This window comes from Lissotriton vulgaris, chromosome 1_1 (assembly GCF_964263255.1).
Source record: "Lissotriton vulgaris chromosome 1_1, aLisVul1.2, whole genome shotgun sequence".
Taxonomy (NCBI): domain Eukaryota; kingdom Metazoa; phylum Chordata; class Amphibia; order Caudata; family Salamandridae; genus Lissotriton; species Lissotriton vulgaris.
The window spans coordinates 1,231,200,633-1,231,226,160 of NC_141685.1; positions in this window are offsets into that span (position 1 = coordinate 1,231,200,633).

Sequence of the window (25,528 nt, forward strand, 5' to 3'; positions counted from 1 at the left end):
TGAAATATAGTGCATTGATAATTGAAAGGAGAATGAGTAAGAAAGAACAGAAAGGTATGAGAGGTGAAAGGAAGTGAAGTAGGAGGACTGAAAGAAGGTGAGTGTTAGAAAAGAAAGTTATGACACAGTGAATAAACTGGAGGCCTCATTTCTGAAAAGTGACGCATCGCTACGTGAAAATAGCGATGCGTCACTTTTCTGGACGCACTCCTTATGACATTCCAGATATGTCATATTTAATATATGACTAATCAATTCGCAAGGAGTTACAGATATGTCAGTATTTCTGACATATCTGTAAACACAAAAGTAACGCATTGCAGGAGTGCGTCACAAAAGTGACGCAACTCCAATAATGTGTCCTTTCACATGGAAAAAGCACCATGTGAAAGGTTTGCTGTGAAGCAGGCGCAAGATTTTGGCGCAACTGCATCCTAAAAGTGACGCACTGCGTCATTATTACCAAGCTTTTTGCAAGGAACACCCCCTCTGCATGCATTATACCTGACACTATTTTTTAAAAAGTGACGCATCTAGGTACATGGGTCACTTTTTAAAACTCTGCGCCATATTGTATCTGCATCAGGTATAATGTATGCAGAGGGGGCAATCCCTCGCAAAAAGCTTGGTAATAACAACGTACTGAAATCTATGAGATTTCCCTGCGTCACTTTTAGGATGCTATTGCGTCAAAATTTTGCGCCGGCCTCGCATCACTTTTATGTTTACACATATGTCAGAAATACTGACGTATCTGTAACTCCTTGCAACATGATTCGTCATACATTAAATATGACACATCTGGAATGTCATAAGGACTGTGGACAGAAAAGTGACGCATCACACCAGCAGTGTAATAAAATGTGCCTCGTTGCACTATATTTAAAGGATGCAACAGCATCCTAAAAGTGACGCAGTGAAATCTCAAACATTTCACTGCGTCGCTATTACAAAGCTTTTAGTGGGAGAACACCCCCTCTGCATGCATTATACCTCACGCAGATATAATGTGGCGCTTGATTTTAAAAAGTGACCCATCTACCTAGATACCTCACTTTTTAAATATAACGCAACGCAACACATTTTTTTACACTACTGGTGCAATGCGTCACTTTTCTGTGCGCACTCCTTATGACATTCCAAGTAACGCATTGCTGGAGTGCGTCACAAAAGTGACGCAACTCCAGTAATGTGTCCTTTCAAATGGGGAAAGCAGCATATGAAAGGTCTTGCCTCAGTCTAACACCTGCTGTAAAGCAGGCACAAGATTTTGACGCAACAGCATCCTAAAACTGACGCAGTGAAATCTCAAAGATTTCACTGCGTCGCTATTACAAAGCTTTTTGCGGGAGAACACCCCCTCTGCATGCATTATACCTGACGCTATTTTTAAAAAGTGACGCATCTAGGTACATGGGTCACTTTTTAAAACTCTGCGCCATATTGTATCTGCAACATGATTCGTCATACATTAAATATGACACATCTGGAATGTCATAAGGAGTGCGCACAGAAAAGTGACGCATAACACCAGCAGTGTAATAAAATGTACCTCGTTGCACTATATTTAAAAAGTGACGCATCTAGATAGATGCGTCACTTTTTAAATATTGCATAACAATGCGCATTTTTTTACACCGCTGGTGCGTCACAAAAATTGACGCACAGGAAGCGCAAAACTAACAGCGCAAGGCCTTCATAAATATGGTCCTGGATTTTCCCCGTGCTTCGCCGGTGCGCGTACCATGCGCTTCCCCCGGGCAAAACGAAAAAAAAATTTTAATGCCCTGCAGGACCCTATTTTAGTCCCTACATCAAACCTAGGGGGTCAGAGGGGGTCTACTCTTCCCCCTTATGGTCATTTGCCCCTTTTTTTTTCAAACCCCTTGTGTCTCGATTTTACCGAGACACAAGATGGCGGCCGCTCCGCACTGTTTAGAATGTTTACAGACAACTGAGATCCAATCAGCTTCCTGCGCGCAAGTCGCGTGTCGCGCCTGGAGCGCACTCCGGTGCGCGCACGGGAGAGCGCCTATAGATATATATATTTTTTTGAACCTAAATTACTCAAAATCCACTGGAGCACATATCTTGAGACATAGCAAAGGCACATCGGGCTACCAGTCCCTACAATTTTGCCAAGTTTGGTGGAAATCCATTCAGCCGTTCGGGCTAAAAGTGAAATCGACCGCCCTATGGAAATTAACATGGGGAAAACGCGTTTTGGGACCCCCCTTTTATCTCGGCCCCCGCTTGACGAATCCCCCCCAAACTTTCAGGGAAGGACCGGACCGCCATGAGACCATTTTCCTGAAAATTTCAGGCAGATTCGTCAACCGGCGCCAAAGTTATTCAAAATAGAATGTTGAGATTTAACATTGAAAATTATCCTAACTATAACTACCTACTGGCGACCGCCAGTAGGTAATATATATATATATATATATTACCTACTGGCGGTCGCCAGTAGGTAGTTATAGTTAGGATTTTTTTCAATGTTAAATCTCAAAATTCTATTTGGAATAACTTTGGCGCCGGTTGACGAATCTGAGTGAAAATTTCCTCAAAATGGCCTCGGGGAGCATCGGTCCTTCCCTGAAAGTTTGGGGGGGATTTGTCAAGCGGGGCCGAGATAAAAGAGGGGTCCCAAAACGCGTTTTCCCTATCTTAATTTCCATAGGGCGGTCGATTTCACTTTTAGCCCGAACGGCTTTACACCAAACTTGGCAAAATTGTAGGGACTGGTAGCCCGATGTGCCTTTGCTATGTCTCAAGATATGTTCTCCAGTGGATTTTGAGTAATTTAGGTTAAAAAAAATATATATATCTATAGGCCCGCTCCGGTATGCGCACCAGGGAGCGCACCGGGCGCACCACGCGACTTGCGCGCAGAAAGCTGATTGGCTCTCGGGTGTCGACTATCCGCTCAGATAGTTGTAGGCATAATTCTGGTCTTTATAAAATATATTTTTTTGGGATTGAATATGTGCACATCATTTCTATATAGCGTACTATAAATAATATTTAGCATGTGGATATCCGTACTATATCTGAGTACTGTGATAACTGCCGTTTACGGTAATGATAGGACTGTAGATATGCGAATAGAGACGTTACTAACTTCCTTTTTACTGATATCATGCATTATAACTATTTACAAAATTATAAGATATAAGAATATATTTCTCTGATCAAGAGAACAAACATACTATACAAGTATGTGAATATGGGCCACTACAAGATGGCGACTAAAGTCGCATTTCCAATATACTTGATATTTGTAAATTAAATGGCGTACACATAGGACGCCAGCCGCTGACTGTGTTTACCTGACGGCGCACATGCGGTTGAATGCAGGTAAGCTGCCCAGTCTTGTTGTGTACTTGTCCGTTGTACTTAATAACAGGTGGATGTAATAGAAGCTTATACACGCTCCCTTAAACTTTTTAGATAGAAGACAACCCGTCACGTACTCGTGTCAAGAACGGGTTATTTAGAAACCTTGGAAACTGTCAGCAAGTATACGGAGTGTAACTGACATGGCTAAGTTTGGATAATTTTACTTTACTGTTTTGGACGTTATTGACTCAACCAGGAACATTATTTTATTATCTCTTGCTACAGAAAATATATATTTATCAAACTCATCGTCTTGACGAAATTGGAGATTTTCATATCTAATTATAATTTCATTGCTACTTTTGGAAACCTTTCCTCTTACAATGAGGTGAGCCACATTATTGATTACGGTTTCATACTATCTAACCGGGGCCTACGTGCAGCTTACTGTTCTTTTCTTTTTTGTAAATTTGATTTCACTATATATTAGGGCATTGTTCTTCTATCTTGTAACTAGTGGTTTCTATGTACAATAAGATTGACCTTAGTAAAAGAGGAACATTATTGCAGAGTGCAACTATCTGGATATCCAATAGGAATATTAGGACTATATTGACTTATAATGATTTATGTGGATTAAATTAGGAGTATTAGAAGGAAATGAGGAGTGTCCTCTCTTGTTCTAGGGTGTGACTCACGGCTATACCTTTGGAGGTCTGAACTACAGGAAGGATATAACTTTTCTTTGGTAAAGCGAATTTTACTTTACTATTTCTTTCAATCTTGGGACTTGTGGGTCTCTTCTTGTGTTTCTATCTATAAACCGGGGTAGCACCTCTATATGTAGGTGATTTTCTAAATAGTATAACATCAGTCACATGGTCATTTTAATGGTGACCCAACACATGACTTTTCCTCTCCCGTTACTACAATTTTACGTTGATTAATGTCTTATACGTCATAGTTATTAAGAACTTTTATCTTCTTGGCTTGCAGCCCTGAAGAAGTCGTAAGGCATGACAATAATGCCCGACGAAACACGTGTTGGCTGTGGCTATGTTTTTGTTTGATGGAATACAAACCGAAATAAATTACACTGATGCTTGGACAACAAACCCTGGTGTTGTTAATCTGAAGAATACATCGCTTTGGACTCAAAGCAGGATACCCTATAGTCTATCAGTGATACATACACTCCTTGAGACTATTATTGGACTTGAATATTGACTATATTCTGCTCAGCTAAGAACTTTTCAAACATTCTAAACAGTCTGGAGCGGCCGCCATCTTGTGTCTCGGTAAAATTGAGACACAAGAGGTGGCAAAAACAAAGGGGGGAATTGACCATAAGGGGGCAGGGTAGACCCCCCCTGACCCCCTAGGTTTGATATGGGGGTCAGGGGGGTCTCACATTTTTTTTTTTTTTTTCGCGGGGGGAGCGCCCGGTACGCGCACAGGGGAGCGCTCCTGGGAGCGCTCCTGAGAGCGTACTATTGGGAAAAAAGAATCACTTTTAAAAACTGTATGTTTATTAATTGTTCTTTTTGTTGTTGTTTTTTTATTTAAGTACCACCATGTAGGTATCAATGCAGAGTCTGTAATTTAATATACACAGTTTACTTTGTAGATATCTTGCATGTTGTTACAGAAGTTATTGTGGTATATGCAATTCATAACATAGTCTGTCAGGAAAGCAGAAACAACATGGAGGCAGGAGATGATAAAGAGATGTTAAATACACATTGGAGATAATATAGTGGGAGAAAGGAAGTAACTATGAGCAAACTTTCTATGTAACACAATAAAGTTGCACAGTATACTATAAGTTTCACTTTATATTTTAAACATTTTTGATCTACTTGATGAATTACATATAAAAATGAATAATGGCTCGAACAATTTTTGATTATTAAATATAAATTTATTCTTCTGATTCTTTTTCATAATTTAATAAAACTTCTAATAAAATGTTGTCTGGAATCTCTTAATTTACATTCTGTGTTTCCATTGATTCCACACACTCAAGTAATTCAAGGTCCAGAGACTCATCCATAAAGTCAATGTTATCATTTTCAGCATTTTTTCCATCATGGTTGTTGTCCAAAACAATTTCAAAAGAAATATTCTTTTCTCCTTCCATTTTGTTGCTGTAAATTGCATAAAAAATAATTATATCAGTAGAGATAGGGCACTGTTGGGTTTAAGTTCAGACATGTAGTTTGGATTTTTTAACAGTGAAGTTATCTTTGGGAAGTGTATGGTATCAGGCTGGAATTTGAAAAATAACAAAGAGTATGTGATGAAGCCTAAGTAAATTTATAATAATACAAGGGAAGCCTAACTCAATCCATAACTATAACAGAGAAGCCTATCTCAAACTATAACTATTACAGAGGGAAAGTATTTAACTAACAGAATATTTTTTCTCAAATTAACTTAAAGTGCACAACATACTTCACTTTCCAAAATAACAACTTACCTTTGAGAAAGCAGTTGAAGTTGTCAGTGTTATTTCTTTTCAAATGTACTTCAGGAAGCAGTAGTCAAAATGGCTGTGTTTCCTTCTCTTTTTTTTATTTATTCATGTACATAACCAATCAAATGTCAGGAAACAATTGTAGAAAATGAAAGAAACTTTTTAATTGGTTGTAAATTTTCACACTTCATATGTGTTTTGGTCATGTAATTTACCTCAGGATATTTAGTCAGGTATGTAGCCTAAATGTCTCAATGGAATTCCACCAAATTTGGGCAAATGGTAGGGACTGCTATGTAGTAGGGCCTATTCTATATTTAATGAAAGTGTCTCCAGTGGTTTTTCTGTAAATTACTTTCCCACCTTTTTTTATGGAGCGCTTACCGGTGCGCGCTCCGGTACGCGCACCAGCAGCGTTACGGGAGTCCTCCATTTTGTGCTTCGGTACAATCGAGACACAAGATGGAGGACAAACAATGCTCGGAATCGGTAGAAGGGGGCACGGTAGACACTTCCTGACCCTCTAGGTTTTCTGAGGGGGGCTTAGGAGGCTCATAAAAAAAATCTTGAATTTTCAGGGGGGGGGGGGGGGGGAGTGCCCGGTACGCGCACCGGTGCGTGTACCGGGAAGCGTACTTTGGTGAAAAATAGTGAAAAAAGTTAGAAAAAGATAAACGTTTTGAATGATCAGAGGTAGGGTAGCTCTGAAAAGAGCTTTTGGGTTCTGTGATTGATTTAGGTACCTACAAGTAGGTTCCCATGCACAGTCTTAAATTCAGGAGGAAAATTCTATTTCCCTCATCTGAGAAGTGCACACCATCTCCTCTGTAGATGTCTTGCATGTTGTAAAGCAAGTTATTATTGTATATTGAACCCATTCCACAGTCTCTCATGTAAGCAGAAACAGATTTATTCACATGTTTCCGTGCACTTTCAAATTGTGGACCGAGTCGGTCCATAACCCCAGCTCCTCTGAGGAAGCTGGTGGCTTGCTCCACACCACTCGACCGTTGAAGTCCGCCAGAAATGCCAACCATATGCGCATATCCTGGTGAACCTCTGCCGACAGTCTTGTGCGGTGGTGCCCTTTCTTGAGACCGACCATGGCTTGAGCAATAGAGCGGGAAAAGGGGCGAGCCATTGGTATCACTCTAAGGGCAAAGTTAAGCTGTCCCACAGTTTGCTGTAACTGATGGAGAGTTACTTTCTCTTTGCTAATGCATAGTTCTAGAGAAGCCCTGAACTTCACCACTTTTTCTTTGGGCAGACGGAAGCATCCCTTCACAGAATCGAGCTCAATTCCAAGAAACTCGAGTGAAGTTGATGGCCCCACCGTCTTCCCTGGTGCCAATGGCACACCAAACTGCTTCATGAGCGTGCAAAATTCCAGTAAAGCCTGTGCACATTTCGTGTCACCGGCTGGCCCCAAGAACAGGAAATTATCTAGGTAGTGCATAAACTGGGCATAGCCCGTGACCCTGGTGAATGCCCATTGCAAAAAACAACTGAATTTCTCGAAATAGGAACAAGAGATGGAGCAACCCATTTGCATACATCTATCCATGTAATAGCGTCCTTGAAAAACAAAACCTAACAGACGCTGATCCTGTGGGTGTACCGGGAGCAACCGGAACGCTGACTCAATATCCGATTTAGCCATCAGCGCTCCAGGCCCCAGGCGATTCAACATGGCGACGGCCTCATCAAATGATGCGTACCGTACCGTACAGATTCCTGGATCAATCGCATCGTTTACCGAATGACCCCTAGGAGCCGATAAGTTATGAATTAACCTAAACTCACCTGGGTCCTTCTTGGGAACTACACCCAGTGGTGAACACACGAAATCATTGACTGGCGGGTGCCCATATGGGCCAGCAACCCGGCCAAGGGAAACCTCTTTTGCAATCTTACTTTCCACCACCGTCGTATGCTGCTGAACCGACAGTTGTTTTTTACACCGTGATTCCCCCCGAAAACCCCCCACCGGGATGTGGAAGCCATACGAGAAACCGTCTCGCAACACCCCAGCGGAGACATGATCAGGGTATTCATTCAGCTAGGGGATCATTGCCATGATGTCCATGGGGGTAGGTAGCGGTGCCCCCCGGTCGATTTTAGACCTGTTTGGCCCCTCCTCTACCCCCTGTATCACCATTTTGTCTCTGCACGAACTCTCAGGGTGTGAAGAGTGTCCGCACCCCGCACACTAATGCCTGAATTTACATGTCCCTTGTGGCCTCGTGCACTTGCCTCTGTTAAAGCTCCAACAGACCCCTTTTCTACCCCCGCTCCCACCACTCCTTGGTTGGTGATCACTAGTGGTGCCCGCTCGAAAGGGCGCCGCCGAATAATGGCGGGAGGACTCCGACCCATTCCCGCCAAGCGAAGACGACTTCGTCGTGCCCGGCATGAGCTGTTTCTGCCAAGAGATGGAGTCGAAACAATCCCACGTCAGGAATGAGTCGTGCTCCTTGGCCTTACGAAACTTACTATCATAACCCAACCATTGATTGCCTTTATAAGTTTCATAGAAATCCATTATACGTGTCTGGTAGCAAGCCAATTCAGTCAACACCTCAGGCTTACGTTCCCCCATGATCGCAGTGAACATTGCAAATGCCCTGGCCCAATTAGAGATCGTCTCATCCACCCTGAATCCCGCCATTTTTGCACGCCATGCGCTCGGGTGCAACAAATCCTTCTGACTTTTAACATGCTCCACCTCGTGGTGGTCGGTCAAGAGAGAAAACATATTCACATATTTATCAGCCCAAATCAACTCTTTCGTGGCCAGCGGGATATGCTGGACCACTCTTTCCCTTCTCGAGGGTAACGATCCCTCCCTTGCCATTGGCAACGGCTGCTTACCCGAATCGGTAGCTGGTTGTGCTGTTGTTCCAACGCCAGACGCCGGTTGTTCCGAGGGAACCTGAGGGGAAACAAGAGGGAGATTTGCCTTCGCAGCATCTCTCGATTGCCGCAACTGCTTCATTAGTAGCTTGGCCTCTTCGGCCGTGTCTCCTGGCGCCGTAGCACCCTCGGTATTTTTTCCCAGCCATGCGGCTAACTGGGCGGCCAACTTCGTAGGCATATCCCCCTCATTATTAGGCGTGACTACAACAGGGATCGGTTGTCCCGCGTCCGGGATCGGAACCGGGGCCTCCACCGGACTAACCGGGCTTGCCAGGGGTGACTCAGGAACTGGGGCCTCCCCTCCAGCCGCCCTATTCCTGGCCCTTTTATCTCTCCCAGTGGGGACTTCTCCCGGCAATGCTGGTCCGATGACTTTTTTCGGCCTGCCCGTATTGTTCGTTGCCGCCATCTGTTTTTTCATGCTCGCCATATCTTTCATCAGCATGCGAAGCATCTGTTCGGTTGCAGCCTTCTTTCCGACCTTCTTGCCAGGCATCGCTGTCGGATATTCGAACCTTGCTGCTCGACGAGGTCCTGGTTCCAAAGATTCCGAGTCACTGAAAGAGAAACACAAAAATTACAAGTTCTCAAAATTGGCTCCTTGTTCCGTCGAGGGCTCACGTGCAACGAGGAGGTGCAGCTTCCAAGCACAGGAACAAGAGGATGCTTCCTTGGATTGTTGCTCCTTTTATCCTTCTTCGGGAGGGCGTGTACCCTCCTCCGGTCTGCCTACAGGGTGTGGCCAACGGTGTAGGTGTCTAGGACAACGCCTCTTGGGCGGGAAAAAGGCGCGCCCCGGCTACGCCGCTTCGGGCATACCAGCCGAGACACGCCTCCCGCCCAAAATGGTTTCCCGGGGGGATCCGGGCCCCCTACCATACGTTCAGGGGGACTGAGTGGTCGCCCCTTTCCATGTTGTGTGAAAGAAGCAATTTGAATGGTTAAGAAAAAGTCACTAAAAGCAATAATTCCATGGATATGCTGGTGTATTTAGAGGTCAAACATCCTTGCTGACTTAATTTGCAACATTGTAGAATAAACTTTTGAACCTGAGAATTCAGTTAGGAGGGAGTTGCTATGGTAACAGATAGAAAGATCCGAGAGGGGGAAGGGTGTTGGTTTGAAAATAGTGAGAGAAGACTTTTGCTTGGTTGAAATAAGGCATATGTGTGCAAAGTTAGAGATTTTCTATGCCAGTCTTGGTTTCAGTGTATTGAGTGCGCACCTTTTGCTCTGCTAAAGAAAAATTGGTGTGTGTGTCTGACACTGTTTTCAATCTCCCAAAGCATTTGTAAAGGTAAGTAAAGATTTATTTAATTTAGATAGAGACTTGTTTGCTGTATGGAGAATATTTGGAAGCAGATAGTTAAGTTTTAGTAGTGAAATTAAATGACTGTACATTGGTTCTGTGCAGTGTTTCTTAAATGTTATTAAAAAACGATTTTGGGGGCAAATCAATGGTATTTTCATTTGGCCCTTATTTATGATTGCCTTGTGCAACCGGTGCATCACTTTATACATGGGAAATGAGTGACGCTCATCTGGCACAAGGTCTTCATAAATAAGGCTTTGAGTTTCTTTGCTCTTGGTTTGTGTTCTGCTTTTTGATAAGGCTTGATATCAACATTTGCAAGGTAGAGGATTTGTATTTTGGAAAACAGTGAGGTTTCAAAAGTGAAATTCAGTGCTTGTACATAGGTTCTGCCCTGTGTTTTTTAAATATTATTCAAAAAACGATTTTTGGTGCCAATCAATGGTATTTATATTTGGGTCTTATTTATGATTGTCTTGTGGCGTAGGTATGTCACTTTTAACATGGGAAGAAAGTGACGCACTGGTGGCGCAAGGCTTTCATAAATAAGGCCCTGAGTTTCTTTGCTCTTGGTTTGTGTTCTGCTTTTTGATAATGCTTGATATCAACATTTGCAAAGTAGAGGATTTGTATTTTGGGAAACAGTCAGGTTTCAAAAGTGATTTTGAGTGGTTATACATAGGTTCTGTGTAGTGTTTTTTAAATGTTATTCAAAAAACGATTTTGTGGGCAAATCAATGGTATTTTCATTTGGCCCTCATTTATGATTGCCTTGTGCAACCGGTGCATCACTTAATACATGGGAAATAAGTGACGCTCTTCTGGAGCAAGGTCTTCATATATAAGGCTTTGAGTTTCTTTGCTCTTGGTTTGTGTTCTGCTTTTTGATAATGCTTGATATCAACATTTGCAAGGTAGAGGATTTGTATTTTGGGAAACAGTGAGGTTTCAAAAGTAAAATTCAGTGCTTGTACATAGGTTCTGCCCTGTGTTTTTAAATATTATTCAAAAAACGATTTTTGGTGCCAATCAATGGTATTTATATTTGGATCTTATTTATGATTGTCTTGTGGCGTAGGTATGTCACTCTTAACATGGGAAGAAAGTGACGCACTGGTGGCGCAAGGCTTTCATAAATAAGGTCCTGAGTTTCTTTGCTCTTGGTTTGTGTTCTGCTTTTTGATAATGCTTGATATCATCATTTGCAAGGTAGAGGATTTGTATTTTGTGAAACAGTGATGTTTCAAAAGTGAAATTTTGTGCTTGTACATAGGTTCTGCCCTGTGTTTTTTAAATGTTAATCAAAAAACGATTTTGGGGGCAAATCAATGGAATTTGTCTTGTGGCGCCAGTATGTCACTTTTAACATGGGAAGAAAGTGACGCACTGGTGGCGCAAGGCTTTCATAAATAAGGCCCTGAGTTTCTTTGTTCTTGGTTTGTGTTCTGCTTTTTGATAATGCTTGCTATCAACATTTGCAAGGTAGAGGATTTGTATTTTGGGAAACAGTGATATTTCCAAAATGAAATTTAGTGCTTATACATAGGTTCTGCCCTGTGTTTTTTAAATGTTAATCAAAAAACGATTTTTGGTGCCAATCAATGGTATTTATATTTGGGTCTTATTTATGATTGTCTTGTGGCGTAGGTATGTCACTTTTAACATGGGAAGAAAGTGACGCACTGGTGGCACAAGGCTTTTATAAATAAGGCCCTGAGTTTCTTTGCTCTTGGTTTGTGTTCTGCTTTTTGATAATGCTTGCTATCAACATTTGCAAGGTAGAGGATTTGTATTTTGGGAAACAGTGACGTTTCAAAAGTGATATTGAGTGCTTCTACATAGGTTCTGCACAGTGTTTTTTAAATGTTATTCAAAAAAAGATTTTGGGGGCAAATCAATGGTATTTTCATTTGGCCCTTATTTATGATTGCCTTGTGCAACCGGTGCATCACTTTATACATGGGAAATAAGTGACGCTCTTCTAGCGCAAGGTCTTCATAAATAAGGTCTTGAGTTTCTTTGCTTTTAGTTTATGTTCTGCTTTTTGATAATGCTTGATATCAACATTTCCAAGGTAGATTATTTGTATTTTTGAAAACATTGATGTTTCAAAAGTGAAATTCAGTGCTTGTACATAGTTTCTGGGAAGTGTTTTTTAAATGTTATTCAAAAAACGATTTTGAGTGCAAATGCATGGTATTTTCATTTGGCCCTTATTTATGATTGCCTTGTGCAACCGGTGCATCACTTTATACATGGGAAATAAGTGACGCTTTTCTGCCGCACGGTCTTCATAAATAAGGCTTTGAGTTTCTTTGCTCTTGGTTTGTGTTCTGCTTTTTGATAATGCTTGATATCAACATTTGCAAGGTAGAGGATTTGTATTTTGGGAAACAGTGATGTTTCAAAAGTGAAATTCTGTGCTTGTACATAGGTTCTGCCCTGTGTTTTTTTTTAATGATTTTGGGGCCAAATCAATGGAATTTATATTTGGCTGTTATTTATGGTTGTCTTGTGACGCCAGTGTGTCACTTTTAACATGGGAAGAAAGTGACGCACTGGTTGCGCACGGCTTTCATAAATAAGGCCCTGAGTTTCTTTGCTCTTGGTTTGTGTTCTTCTTTTTGATAATGCTTGCTATCAACATTTGCAATGTAGAGGATTTGTATTTTGGAAAACAGTGAGGTTTCAAAAGTGAAATTCAGTGCTTGTACATAGGTTCTGCCCTGTGTTTTTTAAATATTATTCAAAAAACGATTTTTGGTGCCAATCAATGGTATTTATATTTGGGTCTTATTTATGATTGTCTTGTGGCGTAGGTATGTCACTTTTAACATGGGAAGAAAGTGACGCACTGGTGGCGCAAGGCTTTCATAAATAAGGCCCTGAGTTTCTTTGCTCTTTGATAATGCTTGATATCAACATTTGCAAAGTAGAGGATTTGTATTTTGGAAAACAGTGAGGTTTCAAAAGTGATTTTGAGTGGTTATACATAGGTTCTGTGTAGTGTTTTTTAAATGTTATTCAAAAAACGATTTTGTGGGCAAATCAATGGTATTTTCATTTGGCCCTCATTTATGATTGCCTTGTGCAACCGGTGCATCACTTAATACATGGGAAATAAGTGACGCTCTTCTGGCGCAAGGTCTTCATAAATAAGGCTTTGAGTTTCTTCGCTCTTGGTTTGTGTTCTGCTTTTTGATAATGCTTGATATCAACATTTGCAAGGTAGAGGATTTGTATTTTGGGAAACAGTGAGGTTTCAAAAGTGAAATTTAGTGCTTATACATAGGTTCTGCCCTGTGTTTTTTAAATGTTAATCAAAAAACGATTTTTGGTGCCAATCAATGGTATTTATATTTGGGTCTTATTTATGATTGTCTTGTGGCGTAGGTATGTCACTTTTAACATGGGAAGAAAGTAACGCACTGGTGGCACAAGGCTTTTATAAATAAGGCCCTGAGTTTCTTTGCTCTTGGTTTGTGTTCAGCTTTTTGATAATGCTTGCTATCAACATTTGCAAGGCAGAGGATTTGTATTTTGGGAAACAGTGACATTTCAAAAGTGATATTGAGTGCTTATACATAGGTTCTGCACAGTGTTTTTTAAATGTTATTCAAAAAAAGATTTTGTGGGCAAATCAATGGTATTTTCATTTGGCCCTTATTTATGATTGCCTTGTGCAACCGGTGCATCACTTTATACATGGGAAATAAGTGACGCTCTTCTAGCGCAAGGTCTTCATAAATAAGGTCTTGAGTTTCTTTGCTTTTAGTTTATGTTCTGCTTTTTGATAATGCTTGATATCAACATTTCCAAGGTAGAGTATTTGTATTTTTGAAAACATTGATGTTTCAAAAGTGAAATTCAGTGCTTGTACATAGTTTCTGGGAAGTGTTTTTTAAATGTTATTCAAAAAACGATTTTGAGTGCAAATGCATGGTATTTTCATTTGGCCCTTATTTATGATTGCCTTGTGCAACCGGTGCATCACTTTATACATGGGAAATAAGTGACGCTTTTCTGCCGCAAGGTCTTCATAAATAAGGCTTTGAGTTTCTTTGCTCTTGGTTTGTGTTCTGCTTTTTGATAATGCTTGATATCAACATTTGCAAGGTAGAGGATTTGTATTTTGGGAAACGGTGATGTTTAAAAAGTGAAATTCTGTGCTTGTACATAGGTTCTGCCCTGTGTTTTTTTTTAAATGATTTTGGGGCCAAATCAATGGAATTTATATTTGGCTGTTATTTATGATTGTCTTGTGACGCCAGTGTGTCACTTTTAACATGGGAAGAAAGTGACGCACTGGTTGCGCACGGCTTTCATAAATAAGGCCCTGAGTTTCTTTGCTCTTGGTTTGTGTTCTTCTTTTTGATAATGCTTGCTATCAACATTTGCAATGTAGAGGATTTGTATTTTGGGAAACAGTGATGTTTCAAAAGTGAAATTCAGTGCTTGTACATAGGTTCTGCCCTGTGTTTTTTAAATGTTAATCAAAAAACGATTTTTGGTGCCAATCAATAGTATTTATATTTGGGTCTTATTTATGATTGTCTTGTGGCGTAGGTATGTCACTTTTACCATGGGAAGAAAGTGACACACTGGTGGCGCAAGGCTTTTATAAATAAGGCCCTGAGTTTCTTTGCTCTTGGTTTGTGTTCTGCTTTTTGATAATGCTTGCTATCAACATTTTCAAGGTAGAGGATTTGTATTTTGGGAAACAGTGACGTTTCAAAAGTGATATTGAGTGCTTATACATAGGTTCTGCGCAGTGTTTTTTAAATGTTATTCAAAAAAAGATTTTGGGGGAAAATCAATGGTATTTTAATTTTGGCCCTTATTTATGATTGCCTTGTGTAACCGGTCCATCACTTTATACATGGGAAATAAGTGACGCTCTTCTGGTGCAAGGTCTTCATAAATAAGGTCTTGAGTTTCTTTGCTTTTAGTTTGTGTTCTGCTTTTTGATAATGCTTGATATCAACATTTGCAAGGTAGAGGATTTGTATTTTGGGAAACAGTGATGTTTCAAAAGTGAAATTCAGTGCTTGTACATAGGTTCTGGGCAGTGTTTTTTAAATGTTATTCAAAAAACGATTTTGGGTGCAAATGAATGGTATTTGCATTTGGCCCTTATTTATGATTGCCTTGTGCAACCGGTGCATCACTTTATACATGGGAAATAAGTGACGCTCTTCTGGCGCAAGGTCTTTATAAATAAGGCTTTGAGTTTCTTTGCTCTTGGTTTGTGTTCTGCTTTTTGATAATGCTTGATATCAACATTTGCAAGGTAGAGGATTTGTATTTTGAGAAACAGTGATGTTTAAAAGTGAAATTCTGTGCTTGTACATAGGTTCTGCCCTGTGTTTTTTAAATGTTAATCAAAAAACGATTTTGGTGGCAAATCAATGGAATTTATATTTGGCTGTTATTTATGATTGTCTTGTGGCGTAGGTATGTCACTTTATACATGGGAAATAAGTGACGCTCTTCTGGCACAAGGCTTTCATAAATAAGCCCTTGAGTTTGTTTGCTCTTGGTTTGTGTTCTGTTTTTTGATAATGCTTGATATCAACATTTGCAAGGTAGAGGATTTGTATTTTTGGAATGCAACATGTGTTGCACTGGTGGTGCAAGGCCTTCATAAATAAGGCCCTGAGTTGATGTTGTATACACTTAAATATGTTGCAATGTATTGTTTATATTCTTTGCTTTTTGTCATTACTTTATTGTTTGCTAATAGTGGTCTTTCATGTGTTTTTTTTTCTGAACAACAGATTCAAATCAAATTCTGAAAAGCAAGCAAAAATGCCTTCAAGGCAAAGAAGTATCAAAAATACCATATGTAAAAGGAGAACATCAGCAACAGAATTTATAGAATCCTCTACAACAACTACTTCAAAAAACACCAGAAAAGCTCCTGGTAAGTCTTTTCTTCGCAACATATGTCGTACAAAAAAAAATAATATTGGTAATGTGAATATTCAGAAGGAGGCAGCAAATCTAAAAAGGAAGGAGAGGCCCACAAAAAATGTCTCAATAGGAGCAGGAGAGAAGAGAATGGATAGCAATAGAAGGGTAAATCAATTTAGGGACATCGTAGGCAAATGTTTCGCAATAGGGTAGTTTTAAATTTGCTAAAAAATGATAAGAAAGGTAAACAGAGAACTGCTTTTTACAAGAAAAAGAAAAGTGTAGAGAAGATTGTTGATCAGGCTTTTGAAGTTAAGAAAAAATTATTTATTTTAGTAATCAATAGAATTAGGATACTTAATAAGGCAATTGATGTTTTCAAATCGAACAGTAGATGGAAAAGAATTATTAATCGGACACATTTTTGTGAAGTATTTTCTGGCGAATGGATGCATAGTTCAAGTTCTGAGCCATTTTTCAATGAGGAGAGTTACTTTCAGGAAAAGGATTTGGTTCATGCAATTGACACCAGTGGTCGAGCATATGAGGTGAAAGATGGTTGTGTGATGGAAAAGAGAAACTTGTGTCTAGAGATGCAGAAGAGGTGTTAGCTCATGAAGTTTTAGGGAGATGTACTAAGGGTCCAGTGTACACATGGAAGTGCAGTAGTATTTGTAGTGTGCGACAGGATTTAATCGATTTGCTTTGAAATTTCCTACGTACATATAGTAAGAAAAGTCTCAAACAAAAAATGAAGATCTTGCAAGAGTTAGATCCTTGCAGAGTGAGAGAAAGCACAGGTTTGCATGGGCATTCACTGGCTTGTCTTTCTAGAAAAGTATGTCAGAGTGTTTTTCATCATTTTAGGATGTTAGCAGTGCATCATAATAAGGTGAGGAAATTAGTGAGAAAGTTGTATTATGCAAAAAGTTCAGCACTTAAGCTTAAACAGTTAAACAGTGCTCTTTTGCATGGATCTGAAGTGGATGTGAAGACTATTTGTGAAGAAATTGAGTTTTGTTATTTTGGGAACAAAGAAGACAGTGTAGAAATGGATATAGTAATGGATGGCAATGTGGCAGATAATGGACAGATTTCAAGTACAGAAAAGTTCGATGAGGAAATTACCAAGTTTAAGGTGAAATCAAGTGAAAGGCCTAATTTAATTTGTGTGTGTTGTCGACGGACTCATTATAAGATTCAGACTAGGTTAGTTGATTTATATGCGAAATGTGAATTTGAAAATAATAGTGAATGGAAGGATTTTGTAAGTTATTTGTTGGTGGAGAATTCTTCTGATTTGAGTTTTGATCAGCGTATTTGTAATTATTGTTTGAAAAAATTAAATGAAAATAGAATGCCTGCTAGAGCAGTTTATAATAATCTTCAGTTGATAGATATTCCTTATGAATTGATGGATTTAAATACTTATGAATCAATTTTGATTCAATGTGTCCATCCTTTTCAAGCTATTGTTCACATGGAGCCTAAGATAGGAAAATTACCTCCTACAGATTTACAAAGAGGATTAAAGGGAAGAGTTGTTTATTTGCCTCTAGATGTGAAGAAAAATATTGATACAATTGGTGTAGAAAGAGTAGAAGAGGATCCTCTAGTTATTTTAGTTAATGGGGTTCCGACAAAGAGTAAGAAAATCTGGCAAGATTTAGTGGATGTTAGGAAAGTCAAAAAGGCAACGTTGTATTTGGTCAAAAACAATGAGTACTATAAAGATGTAAGTGTTGGAGCAGAGGAAACAGCTACAGAAGAAGACAGTGATTGTTCAGTTGGCCGAATTGAAAAAGTTGATGTGTCTAGAAATGAAGAAATATATGAACATTATACTGTTCATCCTTTGCATTCCAAAGAAGTAATGGGGAATGCAATTGACTTGTTTCAAATGAAAGCAGCAAAAGGAAGTCCTATTAGTGTATGGGAAGAAATTTTGGAAGCTCGTTGTTTTCCACAGTTATTTCCAACAGGTCGTGGTGGACGATATGACGATCGACCAGTTCAAATTCCTGCAGCTGAATACCGGACTTTAAGATTATATGCTGAAGATCCAAGGTTTCGTCAATGTATTCCATATTTGTTTCATCTACTGGATGAAAGTGATTTGTCTGGTCTTTCCTATGCAGTTAATCATATACTGAAAAGTGGAGCTCATCTGCAAAAGGTTTCTGCAAGGGACTTTATGGAGAAAGTCAATCTACAAGATAGTATTTTGGAATCTCAGCTAATCAATCTCATGGCATGTCAACGTGGAACCAATGAGTATTGGTTCCGTCGTCATGGAGAATTGAAATGTATGCTAAGAAACCTAGGAACTCCTACATGGTTCCTCACTCTTAGCTGTGCTGAGTATGCATGGGATGACTTACTTCAATTTCTACGAGAGGCAAATGGAAACATACAAAATATAGAATTGAAAACACCTGGAGAACTGTGTTCTTTGGATCCAGTGAATGTTTGCAGATATTTTAATCATAGATTTGAAGCTATGATGTCTTTTATTACCAACAAAAAAAATCCTCCCCTTGGAGAGGTTTTGGATTTCTTTTGGAGGAAGGAATATCAAGCGAGAGGTGCTCCTCATATACATATGTTGTTATGGATTAAAGATGCACCCACATTTGGATCAGATTTGGAGGAAACAGTGATGAGTTTCATTGAAGAGTATTCAACATGTGCTATTCCAAAATCTACTGAAGAAAACAGTTTAAGGCAACAAGTTTTACATTTTCAATCTCATCGTTGTGGAAAGTACTGTCGTCGAAAATTTAAAAACAAGGAAAAGTACTACACAAAATGTCGTTTTGCGCTTCCACGACCAGTGATTTCTAAGGGAAGAGTAAATAATTTGATGTCATCTCTACGACATACTGTGACGAGGAAATCTCCCAAAAATACATACAATTTGAAAAGAAATGAAGAATCTAAGTACATCAACGATTACAACCAAGTGAATTTGTCCATGTGGAATGCTAACATGGATATTCAGTTCGTTGCTGACAATTCTATTGCTGTGGCTCGATATGTGACATTTTACATCACTAAAAAAGAAAATACAGAACTGAAGGAAATGTGGGAGGACATTTCACAAGAAAAGAGTCTTAGCAAGAAATTATATAGTTTCAGTCTAAAGATGTTGTCGCATCAAGAAATTGGTGCATATGAATGTTCTGATCGGTTATCATCAGCAAGTCTCTATGCCAAATCAAGAACAATCATTTGGGTGAGTCTAGGTCTTGCTGCAACACGAAACCGAGTTTTGAAATCTGTACAAGAAATTGAATATTTGGCGGAGAAAGAAAAAAAAACAGTACAGATATTTTGAAGACAAATATGTTGGATACATACTATCCAAATAGAAGTACTCACCTTGAGAACACTTGTTTGTATGAAGTTCTGCGAAATTACAGTTATAAGAGGAACATCACAGAAGATATCAATAATGGAAAATATGCAGTCATTGGCTATGAAGGATGTCTAGTGAAGCAGAAAAAAGGCCATTTGATTAATCATCAAAAATTGAGTTGTGAAGCTCCAGACAAAAGAGAATTTTACTATTATGGCTGAGATACCCGCCACCCCCTCTCAACACAATCCCCAAGGATGGGAAACCGGAAACAGTTCTGAAGTTTTTGGAAGACGGGAGGGAGTAACCCTCCCGGCCGTATTTATTAAAATATGAAACAAAATTAAAACATTAAATAAACAGTTTCATATTATGTACAATTTCATTACCACATTGCGATGTTTGGCTAACCTTAACAGATTCTCTAATACAAAGGTTCTCCTAGCCGAACTAACATCCTACAAAACATTTACTTGAAATTTTGAAATTGTACATCCTAACGTTTAAGGGCCAACGGCAAGGTCGTAACCGGTGTCAAGATCCCTAACCCAGAAATATCGCCCTCACTTGTGAGGGGCGGCCCAGAGGCGTACCTCAAGTGCAATTACCAATTTCCCTTGACTTGACGGGGGCCCCAATAAAACTCAACGCCACTTAGAGGTCGTACTAGGACTCGTGTGAGGTATCTAGAAGGTAGCGTAGACCCCCCCCAAACCCCACACAACTTACCACATCTGCCGTCGCAGACGTCCTGGCCCCGGGAAATTCCCCAGGAGGGGGCTGTAACCCCTCCTACCCAGGAAGGGGCCTTGACCGCCTTTCGTTTTCTTTCGGCGACCCATCCTTAGAAGGGACCGCCTCCCCGTTGAGGGGCCAATGGCCACCTCCCCCGAGCGCTCCCATCCGTGCTGGGTGACGCCCACTCATAGGGATCTTCCAATTAGTGCTCACCGATCATGACCTTACCGCCTGACCAAAATAAATACGACAATGCTAACTAAATGACTAAACTAAAAAAGACAGTAGCAACTACAATTTTATTAAAAGCATGCTTCCCGATGAACACTAAAGCAGAATTTCTTTATTTGCGAAACGTAACACAAATCGACCATTCTTTATTACATACTCAAAATCATCACGATAATACCACAACCTGTAAACGAAAATCAGAGTTATCCATCAACTTTATTCAAAAACCACTTGCTGTCCTCAGGGGCTGGTGGGTGGGTCAAAATTGGCTCTTCGTTCCGTCTCGAGCTCACGTGCAGCGAGGAGGTGCAGCTTCAGAGCACAGGAACAAGAGGATGCCTTCTGATCTTGCTTCTCCTTTTATCCGTCTTCAGGGCGGGCGTAAACCCGCCCCTGCCTGCCCCAAGGGCGTGGCCAGCCGCGTCAGTGTCTAGGCCAACCCACTCTAGGGCGGGAAAAGGCGCGCCCCGGCTACGCCGCTTCGGGCATACCAGCCGAGACTCGCCTCCCGCCCAAGATGGCTTCCCGGGGGGATCGTGGTACTCCGCCATACGTTCGGGGAGACCGAGTGGTTGCCCCTTTCCATATGGCTGAGATACCCGCCACCCACTCTCAAAACAATCCCCAAGGATGGGAAACCGGAAACAGTTCTGAAGTTTTTGGAAGACGGGAGGGAGTAACCCTCCCGGCCGTATTTATTAAAATATGAAACAAAATTAAAACATTAAATAAACAGTTTCATATTATGTACAATTTCATTACCACATTGCGATGTTTGGCTAACCTTAACAGATTCTCTAATACAAAGGTTCTCCTAGCCGAACTAACATCCTACAAAACATTTACTTGAAATTTTGAAATTGTACATCCTAACGTTTAAGGGCCAACGGCAAGGTCGTAACCGGTGTCAAGATCCCTAACCCAGAAATATCGCCCTCACTTGTGAGGGGCGGCCCAGAGGCGTACCTCAAGTGCAATTACCAATTTCCCTTGACTTGACGGGGGCCCCAATAAAACTCGACGCCACTTAGAGGTCGTACGAGGACTCGTGTGAGGTATCTAGAAGGTAGCGTAGACCCCCCCCCCAAACCCCACACAACTTACCACATCTGCCGTCGCAGACGTCCTGGCCCCGGGAAATTCCCTAGGAGGGGGCTGTAACCCCTCCTACCCAGGAAGGGGCCTTGACCGCCTTTCCTTTTCTTTCGGCGACCCATCCTTAGAAGGGATCGCCTCCCCGTTGAGGGGCCAATGGCCACCTCCCCCGAGCGCTCCCATCCGTGCTGGGTGACGCCCACTCATAGGGATCTTCCAATTAGTGCTCACCGATCATGACCTTACCGCCACAGGCCGGATAGTTGACCGGCTATCCGGACCCCCCACAACACTCCTACCTAAAGGTCATGTCTTAAAGTCTTTAGCCAAGCTATACAGTCTCCTATGAGTAACTCATTCCCCACCCGAGACAAATGCACTCCATCCCCCAAATACATACTGTCATCATTAATACACCCATGCGAAATAGAATGCAGTGTCTTGGAACGGAACAACCTACTCACTTTGTTATTAAGCTTTCTAACAGAATGATTTAAAGCAGGAACCGAAATAGCCCCCCGCCACACTTTTCGTGGGATCATATGGGACCACGCAATTGTGCACCCTGGAACTCTCCTCGCTAACCAACTTACAGTGGAAAGCATCGCCTCAAGAAGAAGTCGTCTACCATTGGTGACCAAATCATTACCCCCAAGTGTACTATGACTACAGACGGCGGTGACCTCGTCCGCCCTAGCAAACCCTCAAAAAATGATTGAAACTGGTCAATACAGAGACCGTCTCTTCCGTAGAAGGACACACTGTACCCGTATTCCCCAGCTACGTGAATCATATCACCTGCCTTGAATACGTCTGCGGCACGCCTCAAGTATGAGTGGCCCACGACCCACACCTCCTTTTTCACAGCCGGTGATGTCTGACCGCTGGCCCGGTGTTGGGTCGACTGCAAAGCTCGCCCCGCCTCGTAGGCTTGCGCAACTGAAAACCAAACAAAAACAAGAAGCGTGAGTACATTGTTACAGCTTCACAACATGTGCAACCGCACATACCTTTTATAACAATTGGAGGACCAACGCCCCACCCGTTTAACTTGTTCAACATTCAGACCCCTGGCTGTAGCTTCTGTAGCAGCCCCTATCCGAAAGGAATGGGTCCCAAACTCGCCCGGGTTCAAGCCCGCAGCGGCAATCGACATCGCAAGCACCCGCTGAAACTGAAACTTTGTCAGTGGGGTGGCGTCAGCGTGTCTCAACAAGGTCCCCCCCCATGATGCCACCCTTCGTGCTAAATAATCTTCTAGACACCTTACCGGGCACATGGAGGACCCGGGAATCCTGCGTATGATTACGCAGTCACCCATCCCACTTTGATCGGTCTTGGACCTGACAAATGAGACCGTCACTGTCTCCCCTCTGATCTGGACGTGCTCCTGGCACAATCCTCCTGTCACATCCTGCCTGTTCCTCGCCACTAGTTCGCTTACCCGCATAGCCCCATGGAATGCCAGCGTAAAAGCGGCTCGGAATAACACTGTCTCAAACTGAGATGAACACGTAGCAGGGAGTCTGGATAATAACTGGGCCAGCCTATCCAAACCTATCGGGCGCCTCTCGTCTACTCTGCGACCCTCAAGGCGTTGCCACCCCCGTAGCGCTTTCTGTACAACGAAAGACGCTGTCGGGTCATGGATCCCATGAGCCCTAGCAACAAAGGAAATGGCAGCCCGATGCCTCTGAGCCGTGGCCACCGATTTCCCGACCCGATGTAAGGACATCAGAAAATTTACCACCCACTCCTCCTGGCCCCAAAGCTCCTCTCTATCAGTCCCCAAAAAGGCTAAATAGGACCGGAACGCCCCTTCATATGCCTTCCTCGTCCTGGGTGCTAAACTCTCTCCCACGAGGTTACGAAGTTCGGGGCACCGAGAGACCAGAGAGCTTCGGGAAAGGGTGCCGGCTCCGGTCCGCTGTGGGAAGAAAACCCCAGAAAGCCTGCATACGAAAACGAGACAGTGCATCAGCCGCCTGGTTCATTACCCCTGGGACATGTCTTGCTCTGAATAGCACATTCAATTGCATACACAGTAAAACAATTTCCTTGAGCAGTCTCAAAATCCATTTGCATCGTGCTGCCTGACTATTGATACACTCGACCACGGTCATATTGTCAGACCAAAATACCACAGAGTGATCTTTGAACCCTTCGGGCCAAGTTCTCAGGGCCACTAAAATGGGGAAAAGTTCCAGGAAAGCAATGTTACTTGTCAGTCCACTGTCATGCCACCATGTCGGCCACTTTTGTGCAGACCATCTCGTGCCGAAGATGGCACCGAAACCTATGCTCCCTGCCGAATCTGTCCACAGCCCCAGCTCCTCCGAGGACACGGCCGGTTTGTTCCAGACGACTCGACCATTGAAATCCGCCAGAAATGCCAACCAAATGCGCATGTCCTGGCGGACCTCTGCCGAGAGCCTTGTGCGATGATGGCCCTCCTTCAGGCCGACCATGGCTTGAGCAATCGAACGGGAAAAGGGGCGGGCCATTGGTATAACCCTCAGGGCAAAATTCAACTGGCCAACTAACTGCTGTAATTGATGCAGCTTAACCTTAGGTCCACTTATACACATTTGAAGGGATGTCCTGAACTTTGACACCTTGTCAGCTGGTAAACGAAAACAACCTTCTCCGGAGTCTAACTCGATCCCCAGAAACTCGAGGCAAGTGGAAGGCCCCACAGTCTTACCTGGTGCCAATGGCACGCCAAACTGATTCATCAAGACACAAAATTGCGCCAAAGCCTGCCCACATTCCGGATCCCCGGCTGCCCCCAGGAACAAAAAATCATCAAGGTAATGCATCACACGTTGGAAACCCGTCTTCCTTGTGAAGACCCATTGTAGAAAACTACTGAATTTTTCGAAATAGGCACAAGATATAGAGCACCCCATCGGCATACACCTATCCATGTAATATTGACCCTGAAACATGAAACCTAGGAGACGCTGATCGTCTGGATGTACCGGGAGCAACCGGAACGCTGACTCGATATCAGATTTTGCCATCAGCGCCCCGGGCCCCAGGCGATTCAAAATGGCTACGGCCTCATCGAAGGATGCGTACCGCACCGAACACACTTCCGGGTCTATCGCTTCGTTTACGGAAAGACCACGTGGGGCTGACAAATTATGTATCAGCCGAAACTCACCCGGGTCCTTCTTTGGGACCACACCTAAAGGGGAACAAACAAAGTTAGGAACCGGTGGTACACTAAACGGACCGGCGACTCGACCTCGAGTAACCTCCTTCCTGATCTTATCCTGTACCACGGTCGTATGCTGGAAGACCGATAGCTGATTTTTACATTTCTCTGCACCTTGAAAGTCCCCCACTGGGATGCGGAAACCATAAGAAAACCCGTTCCGCAACACCCCAGCAGAAGTACGATCCGGGTATTCACTGAGCCAAGGAATCATTGCCAAGGTATCAATCGGGGTAGGTAAAGGCGCCCCTCGGACTATGTTAGACCTGTTTGGCGCCTCCTCTACCCCCGTTGTCACCCGGTTTGGCTCTGCACGTGGACTCAGGATGGGATGATTGCCCACACCCACTACATTCGTGTCTAAATTTGCACGATCCCTGGGGCCTAGTACATTTACCCCTGTTGAAGTTCCAACAAACCCCCCTTTTTCCTGTATTGCCGGCAGGCCTCGAGTAATTGTCGGTACCCGCACCTGATCGAAAGGGCATCCCCGCATACTGGCGGGAGGATTCGCCAACGTTACTCCCTACTAATGGCAATTTTAACATACCAGTATCCTTCATTTTGGACCATGACACAGAATCATAACAATCCCACGTTAAGTTTTTATCATGTTCTTTAGCCTTTCTAAACAGGTTATCATAGCAGAACCAATGATTACCCTCGTGTGATACCGAGTACCCCATGATTCGTGACTGATAAATCGGCAATTCGGGTAGCAGTTCGGGCCTTCGTTCCCCCAAGATCGATGTAAAAACCCCCCACGCTTGGCCCCAATTGCCAATGTTTTCATTTACCTTAAAGGCGGCCATTTTTGCGCGCCAAACACTCGGATGCATGAGATCCTTCTGGCCCTTAACATGCTCCATCTCATAGTGATCAGTAAGCAACGAGAAGATGTTTACGTACTCCCCTGCCCATATCTTCTCT